The sequence below is a fragment of the Pan troglodytes genome, chromosome 2 (genome assembly GCF_028858775.2).
Source record: "Pan troglodytes isolate AG18354 chromosome 2, NHGRI_mPanTro3-v2.0_pri, whole genome shotgun sequence".
Taxonomy (NCBI): Eukaryota; Metazoa; Chordata; class Mammalia; order Primates; family Hominidae; genus Pan; species Pan troglodytes.
Genome location: NC_086015.1, coordinates 36795800 through 36805861, shown reverse-complemented (window position 1 = coordinate 36805861; position 10062 = coordinate 36795800). Strand labels below are relative to the sequence as shown.

At 50.1% G+C, this 10062-nt stretch overlaps 1 pseudogene; it reads right to left on the bottom strand.

Annotated features, from left to right (window-relative positions):
* Nucleotides 1–2554: 2554 nt before the first annotated feature.
* On the bottom strand, nt 2555–7167 carry LOC112208587 (large ribosomal subunit protein uL23-like; annotated as a pseudogene).
* Between the last annotated feature and the right edge of the window lie 2895 nt (nt 7168–10062).

Sequence of the window (10062 nt, the reverse complement as noted above, 5' to 3'; positions counted from 1 at the left end):
GTGTGGTGGTGCATGCCTGTAATCCCAGCTGCTCGGGAGGCTGAGGCATGAGAATTGCTTGAACCCGGGAGGTGGAGGTTGCAGTGGGCCAGGATAGCAAGCACCACTGCACTCCAGCCTGGGAGACAGCAAGACTCTGTCTCAAAAAAAAGGAAACTGCAGCACAGAGAGGTAAAGTAACTTGCTCTAGGTCACACAGGAAGTAGTAGGGCTGGGAATTGGACCTCAGTAGTTTGGTTCCCAGTATATGTTTCCCACCTTCCTTGAAGTGCTATCCAGGGGGAGGAGGAGGAAGCATACAAGTGGATGCATCACAAAGAAATTAGAAAGCAGCAAAGTGAAAATCCAAAGTCCGTGGAAAAGAACCCACCTTTTGCCTGACTTGAGTGATAGGAGCCTGTGTTGGTGGGACTCAGGACTCACATGCCTGGTGGTGTCATCGCTGGGCCTGTGGCTAGTGTTGCTCTTCTCAGGGGGACAGCAGGAATCTTGTCCAAGTAGGCTCCTTGACCCAACCACTTAGTGTGGCACGGGAAGAAGGCGTCTTTCTTTTTTTCTTTTCTTTCTTTTTTCTGAGACAGAGTCTCACTCTGTCGCCCAGGATGGAGTGCAATGGTGCGATCTCGGCTAACTGCAACCTCTGCCTCCCAGGTTCAAGTAATTCTCTCACCTCTGCCTCCTGAGTAGCCGGGACTACAGGCACGCACCACCATGCCTGGCTAATTTTTGTATTTTTAGTAGAGATGGGGTTTCACCATGTTGGCAAGGCTGGTCTTGAACTCCTGACCTCAAGTGATCCGCCCACCTCGGCCTCCCAAAGTGCTGGGATTACAGACGTGAGCCACCGCGCCTGGCGGAAGACTTCTTTGTTTACAACCTCTCCCATCTATGCTCCTTTCCCGCCCTGCCATTAAACCCTATCTGAGATAGAGGACCTTAAAAACCTGCCCCCACCAGATGATGATGGATTAATCCCCACCTCAGGACTGCTGTCCACCCTGCATTTCACCAGATGTGAGTCAAGCAAGAGCAGCCACACTAACCACTTCTCAACACTGTGCTGCATCTCCTCATCCTAACAGGGCTCCTCTAACCAGTGTTTTGGCCATTGCCTGCATCTGCAGCCATCTCCCAAATCTCCCAGATTCCTCCCTTTCTGGTGTTCAGCGCTAATGAAAGTCACAACGATTAAATGGAAATCGGAGTTTCTCAACCTAGAAAACATGCCATTTTTACAAAGGGAAATTTGGATGTCGTTGTGGTTTCCTTATTGGATTGTTTTGGAAGCAGTGTGGGGATAGGAGTGCTGGGAGCTAAATACACAGAAAAGCAAGAGCAAACTTTTTTTTTTTTGAGACGGAGTCTCGCTCTGCCGCCCAGGCTGCAGTGCAGTGGCGCGATCTTGGCTCACTGCAAGCTCTGCCTCCCGGGTTCACGCCATTCTGCCTCAGCCTCCCGAGTAGCTGGGACTACAGGCGCCCACCGCCACGCCCGGCAAGAGTTTGCAAGAGCAAACTTTGAAAGAAACCAGCTGGGCGCAGTGGCTCACACCTGTAATCCCAGCACTTTGGGAGGCCAAGGTGGGTGGATCACTCGAGTCCAGGAGTTTGAGACCAGCCTGGCCAACATGGTGAAACCTAGTCTCTACTAAGAATACAAAAATTAGTTGGGTGAGCGGCCGGGCGCGGTGGCTCATGCCTGTAATTCCAGCACTTTGGGAGGCTGAGGCGGGCGGATCATGAGGTCAGGAGATCAAGACCATCCTGGGTAATGTGGTGAAACCTCGTCTCTACTAAAAATACAAAAAAAAAAAAAAAAAAAAAAAAAAAAAAAAAATTGGGCGTGGTGATGCACGCCTGTAATCCCAGCTACTCGGGAGGCTGAGACAGGAGAATCGCTTGAACTCAGGATGCGGAGGTTGCAGTGAGCCGAGATCGTGCCAATGCCCTCCAGCCTGGGCGACAGAGTGAGACCCTGTCTCAAAAAAAGAAAAGAAAAGAAAAGAAAGAAACCAGTCCTCCTGGCCCTCTCTCCTGGCTAAGTGAGGACACAGGGAGAAGGCAGCCATCTATAAGCCAGGAAGAGAGCCCCGTTAGAACCTGACCATGCTGGCACCTTGATCTTGACTTGTGGCCTTCAGAACTAGCGAAGATATACAACAGCAAATCATCAGGAAGGCATTCCATTTGGTATCTAAGAGAAATGAAAATGTTTGTAATTTCCTAGAAGGGGGATTTTGATATTAGTCTTTTTTTGCGGAGTCTTGCTCTTGCCCAGGCTGGAATGCAGTGGCCTCGCCGCAAGCTCCGCCTCCCGGGTTCTCGCCATTCTCCCGCCTCAGCCTCCCGAGTAGCTGGGACTACACGCACCCGCCACCACGCCCGGCTAATTTTTTTGTATTTTTAGTAGAGACGGGGTTTCACTGTGTTAGCCAGGATGGTCTCAATCTCCTGACCTCGTCATCTGCCCACCTTGGCCTCCCAAAGTGCTGGGATTACAGGCGTGAGCCACCGGGCCCGGCTTTTTTTTTTTTTAATGCTGAAAAGATATATATATATATATATTTAGAATTAGGCAACTGGACTCAGTTTAGATGATCCCAATTTTGTTGGCAACATCCAAAGCATCGTAATCAGGAGCCAGTCAAACATACACCTTCTTCTCTCCATCAGGCCGAATCAGGGTGTTGACCTTGGCCACATCAATGTCATAGAGCTTCTTCACAGCCTGTTTAATCTGGTGCTTGTTGGCTTTAACATCCACAATGAACACAAGTGTGTTATTGTCTTCTATCTTCTTCATGGCAGACTCAGTGGTCAGCAGAAACTTGATGATAGCATAGTGGTCAAGCTTGTTTCTCCTAGGAGCGCTCTTCCGAGGATATTTGGGCTGTCTCCGGAGTCGCGGTGTCTTGGGCCGCTGTAAGGTGGGTGACGTGCGGATCTTCTTTTTTTTGTGGCTGTGGACACCTTTCAACACTGCCTTCTTGGCCTTTAAAGACTTCGCTTTGGCTTCGGCTTTAGGAGGGACAGGAACTTCCTTCTTCGCTTTCCGCGCTATCTTGTGACAAGGCTTTTTTTTTTCTTAAGACAGGGTCTCCCTCTCTTCACCAGGCTGGAGTATAGTGGCACCATCTCGATTCCCTGAAACTTCTGCCTCCTGGGTTCAAGTGATCCTCCCACTTCAGTCTCCTGAGTACCTGGGAGTACAGGCGAGCGCCACCATGCCTGGCTAATTTTATTTTATTTTTATATTTTTGGTAGAGACAGAGTTTCACCATGTTTCCCAGGCTGGACTTGAACTCTTGAGCTCAAGTGATCTGCCCATCTAAGCCTCCCAAAATGCTGAGATTACAGGCGTGAGCCATTATGCCTGGCCTCAATTTTTTTTTTTTTTTTTGAGAGGGAGTGTCGCTGTGTGTCGCCCAGGCTGGAGTGCAGTTGTGCGATCTGGGCTCACTGCAACCTCTGCCGCCTGGGTTATAGCGATTCTCCTGCCTCAGCCTCCCAAGTAGCTGTGATTATAGGAGCCGGCCACCTCACCCGGCTTTTTGTATTTTTAGTAGAGATGGGGTTTCACCCTGTTGGCTGGGCTAGTCTCCAACTCCTGACCTCAGGTGATCCACCTGCCTCAGTCTCCCAAAGTGTTTGCTCACGCCTGTAATCCCAGGACTTTGGGAGGCTGAGGCAGGCTGATCGCCTGAGGTCAGGAGTTCAAGACCAGCCTGGCCAGCATGGTGAAACCCCGTCTGTACTAAAAATACAAAAATTAGCCGCGCATTGTGGCGGGTGCCTGTAATCCCAGCTACTTGGGAAGCTGAGGCAGGGCGCCTGTAATCCCAGCTACTCAGGAAGCTGAGGCAGGAGAATCACTTGAACCTGGGAGGTGGAGGTTGCAGTGAGCCGAGATTGTGCCACTGCACTCGAGCCTGGGCAACAGAACCAGACTCCGTCTCAAAAAAAACAAAACAAAACAAACAAAACAAAAAAAGTTCAGCAGGGGCTGGGGGCGGTGGTGCGCCTGTAATCCCAGCACTTTGGAAGGCCGAGACAGGTGGATCATCTGAGGTCAGGGTTCAAGATCAGCCTGGCCAAGATGGAGAAACCCTGTCTCTACTAAAACTACAAAACTAGCCAGGCGTGGTGTCACATGCCTGTAATCCCAGACACTTGGGAGGCTGAGGCAGGAGAATCGCTTGAACCTGGGAGGCAGAGGTTGCAGTGAGCCAAGATCGTGCTATTGCACTCCAGCCTGGGCAACGAAAGCAAAACTCCGTCTCAAAAAAAAAAGAAAAAAAAAAAAGTTCAGTAGGCCGAGGTGGTGGCTGATGCCTGTAATCCCAGCACTCTGGGAGGCTTAAGGCCTTTGGGAGGCTGAGGCGGGTGGATCACCTGAGGTTAGGGGTTCGAGACCAGCCTGGCCAACATGGTGAAACCTGGTCTCTACTAAAAATACAAAATTAAGGCCGGGCACGGTGGCTCATGCCTGTCATCCCAGCATGACTTTGGGAGACTGAGGCAAGTGAATTGCCTGAGCTCAGGAGTTCCACACCAGCCTGGGCAACATGGTGAAACCCAGTCTCTACTAAAATACAAAAAATTAGCTGGGCGTGGCAGTGTGTGCCTGCAGTCCCAGCTAGTCGGGAGGCTGAGGCAGGAGAATTGCTTGAGCCCGGGAGGTGGAGGTTGCATTGAGCTGAGATCGCACCACTGTACTTCCAGCCTGGGCGACAGAGGGAGACTCTGTCTCTAAAAAAAATGAACAACAACAAAAAAAACAAAAATTAGGCCAGGCATGGTGGCTCACGCCTGTAATCCCAGCACTTTGGGAGGCTGAGGCAGGCGGATCACCTGAGGTCAGGAGTTCGAGACCACCCTGGTCAACATGGTGAAACCCCATCTCTACCAAAAATACAAAAATTAGCCAGGAGTGGTGGTGCGCGCCTGTAATCCCAGCTACTCGGGAGACTGAGGCAGGAGAATCGTTTGAACCCTGGAGGTGGAGGTTGCAGTGAGCCGAGATTGCGCCATTGCACTCCAGCTTGGGCAACAAAAATGAAACTCCGTCAAAAAAAAAAAAAAAAATTAGCCTGCCGTGGTGGCACATGCCTGTAGTCCCAGCTACTCAGGAGGCTGAGGCAGGAGAATCACTTGAAGTCAGGAGGCAGAGGTTGCAGAGAGCTGAGATCGTCCACCGCACTCCAGCATGGGTGACAGAAGGAGACCCGTCTCCAAAAAAAAAAAAAAAAAAATTCAGTAAAAAAAGATAGATAGATGCATACATACAGGTTTGTGTGTGTGTGTGTTTGTGTGTGTGTGAGAGAGAGAGAGAGAGAGGAAGCATGCTAAAGTAAATGCTGGCAAAGAATCAGTTGGTGGATCTAGGACATAAAGAGTTTCATTAAGTTTCATAAGTTTTCCATCCTTTTTTTTTGAGACAGATTCTTGCTCAGTCACCCAGGCTGGAGTGCAAATGTGTGATCTCGGCTAACTGCAACCTCTGCCTCTGGGGTTCAAGGAATTCTCCTGTCTCAGACTCCTGAGCGGCTGGGATTACAGGCACCCACCATCATGCCCAGCTACTTTTTGTATTTTTGTAGAGATGAGGTTTCGCCATGTTGGCCAGGCTGGTCTTGAACTCCTGATCTCAGGTGATTCGCCAACCTCGGCCTCCCAAAGTGTTGGGATTACAGGTGTGAGCCACCGGGCCCGGCCATCCATCTTTTCTACATACTTAATATTTTTCAAAATTAAAGATTGGGGGAAAATAAGGTGAATATTCAGAAATGCAATTCATTGTGCTTTCCAGAGAACTGATAGCAAATAAATAGGGAATCATCTTCCCCTATCCTCAAAATAATACATAACACACATCATACTGTATGGGGAGCGGATGTCACAACCTTGAAGGCCCTCCCATGGAAACCACAGAACCATCAGGGCCCAGGCCTCAGACTTTCCTGGCCTAACTCAAATTGCAGACAGCTCGCTCCAGCACAAGAGACTCTCCACAGTGTGAGGGAACTCTTCCTTCCTTGTATTGATATGGAACATGGCCCCTATTATCCAGGCACGGCCCCTATTATCCAGGCACGTGAAGCAGCTTCCTATCCCTTTGTATCTGCCCACCTGAAATGACACCTCCTCCATGGAGCCTGGTTTGAATTATTGGGTCTTTGTTGTTTGTCAGTTTGGCTTGGGGCTCTTGAGCCTAGGACTATGTGGTCATCTCCTCTTTTCTGCCCTGTACACTGGGCAAGTTATCTTGCCTAGAGCAGGCAGCTGGAAGGGGTTTAAAAAAATATGATTGAGGCCGGCAGGGCGCAGTGGTTTAGGCCTGTAATCCCAGCACTTTGGGAGGCCGAGGAGGGCTGGTCACCTGAGGTCAGGAGTTCGAGACTAGCCTGGCCAACATGGTGGAAACTCCGTCTCCACTAAAAACACAAAAATTAGCTAGGTGTAGTGGCGCACGACTGTAATCCCAGCTACTCAGGAGGCTGAGGCAGGAGAATCGCTTGAACCCAGGAGGCAGAGGTTGCAGTGAGCCAAGATCGCGCCACTGCACTCCAGCCTGGGCGACAAAGCGAGACTCTCTCTGTCTCAAAAAACAACAACAACAACAATAACAACAACGAAAAATAAGACAAAAAAGGTATCCGCCCTTTCCCTTCACTCACAAATAAAGTAGTGAAACAAATAATTAAATACTGAGACAGAATAAAATTAAATAATGGGGAAAACAGAATTAATGAAGTAAAATTAATGAAGTAAAACCATAAACCAAATAAAATATTGAAGTGAAATAAGTGAAATAAAATAAAATGAAATAAATAAAAATAAAAGAAATAAAATAAGTCACATGAAACGGAGTTAATGAAGCAAGCTCCGCGGTGGCAGAAGGAGAGGTGCGGGTACCTGCCGGCCGGGCTTCCAGCGTTTCCGCCGCGCTCTGGGCCCCGGATGTGGGCCACAGCTGAGGGTCAGCTGGAGGGCGGGTGGGGCTCCTAGCCGAAGTGCCCCTGGGCTTGACAGCGTCCCCCGCCCTTCTGGGGCCTGCTGCGCCGACCGTGCCGCCGGTAGGTGGTGCTCTGGGTCCCGAGCCTCGCGCTGCGCCCGCGATTAAGTCCGCCCGGCGCCGCCGCGCCGGCCGCTGGGTCAGTCCGCGCATTTGCGCTCCGGGCGCCTGTGCTCAAGAGAGGGACCCCGGTGGCCCCTCAACTCTGGGTTGTGTCTTCTTCCGTAAAACGTGCATGAAATACCCTTACCCCTTCGGCCCCGCCACCTGCGGTCGCTTGGATGCCACTGAAGACGAACCACGTAATGGGTAGTTTGGAACCCCCAGTGTCACGCCAAACACAGCGTGTTCGCCACAGGACATAAATGTGACGCTGTAGTGGGGCATGGCTCAGCCAACGCCGTGCCCTTCCTCGCTGGAACAGAGGTTGTTCCAGATACAACTCTCTGTGTCAAGTGTCCCAAGTATGGAGTAAAAAATGTTCACCTGCCCGGCGCCCCAGGGGAAAGGCTATCCATTCAGAAAGTAGCTATTTGCGGCTTTAACCGGGATGAAATAAATGACGGCAGAGGACGTTTGAAGGCGGCCCCGGCCCGAGGACAGAAGTCCCCGGCCAGCCGTGCTGGGGTGGGGGAGGGCCGCGGGTGGGGACGGGGATCTGGGGCCGCTCACATGCAAATGCGCCGGGACAATCCGGCCGGGCGCCTCTGCGCCTCCGGGAGGCCGAGGCAGGAACAAAGCATTAGCATTTTCTACATGTGAAAGGCCTGCATTCCTGGGCGGGGAGGCCCCCGGGGCGCCGCCCCCCTCTTCCCATTCACACTCGGGACCACACAGAGCGCCTCTCGCGCCAAAAGCTCCGAGGTTCGTTTCAGCTTTTCTTTTCATCTGAGCGATGCATACGAAATGTAGATATTTCCCTAAACGCCGGCTTTGACATTTAATGCGATCCTAAGTAGTCTGAAATGTGGACGGGATTAGGAGGAGGCTGGGGGCCCACAGGGACACTTGGCCAAATCCCCCTAAATCCTCCAGGACAATTGTTTGTCACCACACGGATTCCTATTGCCCCAAATGAGGGGGCTAATGAACTTCGCTGCCTCCTCCCGTCGCAGCCCCACTCCCACCCTGGAGCCTGCATTTCTGCCCAGTCCTTTCTAGGAAGAAAGGGAAGATGAATTTTTAAATTGCAAGTTTTCTGCATGGGTTTGGTTACTTTTTTAGTTTGGTTTTTTTTTAGTCCAGGCCAAGTTGACTTGGAGGATTGACTTTGACCAGTAACTAACCCACCCGTCCTGGGCTACTATTTAACTCTCACTCCATAAAGGCGCAGAGGTCAAGGATGCTGAGGCCCTGTGAATCTTGGGCTTATGTTAATAGGCCTTCACCACCTTGAAAGAAGTAGGCCCTGGGTGTCGTTGCCAGGCCTAGAAAGGACATGTCACCAAAAATTCTGTTTAGCAGACTTTATTGTTCACCTAGAACAATCCACACACTGTATAATGCACAGCCTGTCTTCAAAGGTACTTACAATCCAGTAGGGGAAAGAAAATGGTCAACGAAGAACACGTCATGAAAGACATGCGCTTGCAGATTTGCCTAGTTACTATGGGGCTGAAACAAAAAAGCTTCTGGGACCAGAGCATGCCCTCAGTAAGCATGTGTGAAATGAAGAGTGGGGGCATAAGAGGAAATCCCTTGGAGGAGGATAGGGCTATGGAGAGGCAGTGTGGGATGCCTAGGATGTTGACACATTAAAACTGGAAGGGAGAAAATTTTAGGCAGCAGAAGAGACTGAAGCAAAGCTCTGAGGGTAGGAAATGGTGACTCCTTTTAGGGGATGGCAGAGAATCCAGTGGTGGAACAAATGGGGCATAAGGGAGGGATTAATAGTAGCTAAACTGGGTGTGGTGGCTCATGCCTGTAATTCCAGCACTTTGGGAGGTGGGAGGATCACTTGAGGCCACGAGTTTGAGACCAGCCTGGGCAACATAGTGAGACACTGTCTCTGCTTTAAAAAAAGAAAAAGGCTAAGTAGGAAGGGCAGAAAGAGAACTTCAGGTATCCCTGAAGCAACCCCTAGGCAGGAGCCAGAGCTGTGCTATAGGAAGTTACAGGCTGTGGTGAGGAAGAAAGGGTGGGAGAAGGAATCTGAGGCAAGGAGACCGGGTACCTCTTGTCATCACAAGATGAGGTCCTGGGCAAGGCAGGAAAGAATAGGATGAGAACACAGGATGCCACTAGGTGTTGAGCAAATCAAAAGTGAAGGAGGACTGGGTGCAGTGGTTTGCACTTGTAGTCCCAGCTACTAGGGAAACTGAGGTGGGAAGATCATTTGAACCCAGGAGTCTGAGGCCAGCCTGGACAACATAGTGAGACTCCGTCTCAAGAAAAAAAAGTGAAGGAGGTGGTAATTTATCTCAAGGAGTCCCCCTCCATTCCCCACTGTCCAGCCTCAGTGCTGTTATATAATCTTTGCTTTGATATCACTTTTACATGATACAGTGAAAATTATGGTGTTCCCTTTCAAACATTTGGGAGTTCAAGGCACATTCAGCAATGGTACAATGGCCGCACCCATAAACATCATTCTAATCCTATGAATTAGTATCCCCATTTTACAGATGAAGAAACTCAGGCACAAAGAAGCAAAGCAACTTGTTTCATATCAAAATTGTTCCAGAGAGAGAACCAAGATTTGAAGCCAGTCTGGCTAGAGGGTCCATGATGTCATCAGTCACTTTTCTCCAGGTGGCTTCCAAGAACAGGGAGGAATGAGAGAGACTCAGAGGTAGCACTGAGATGAAGGAAGTACAGAGGGAGACTGGGCTGAGCAGGCCCTTTCGGTAACAAGAGGGATAAGTGAACTCACCTGTATTAAGTGTCCACCAGGCACACTTTGCATGCATCATCTCATTTTAATCCTCACACTAGGTCCTGAAGAAAAGCATTTTACAAACTGGTCAAAAAACCTCAAGAGAGATGAAGTCATTTGCTCAAAGTCACTTAGATTGAGTAAGGGCAGAGCTGTCAGAAAACTAGTCAGAA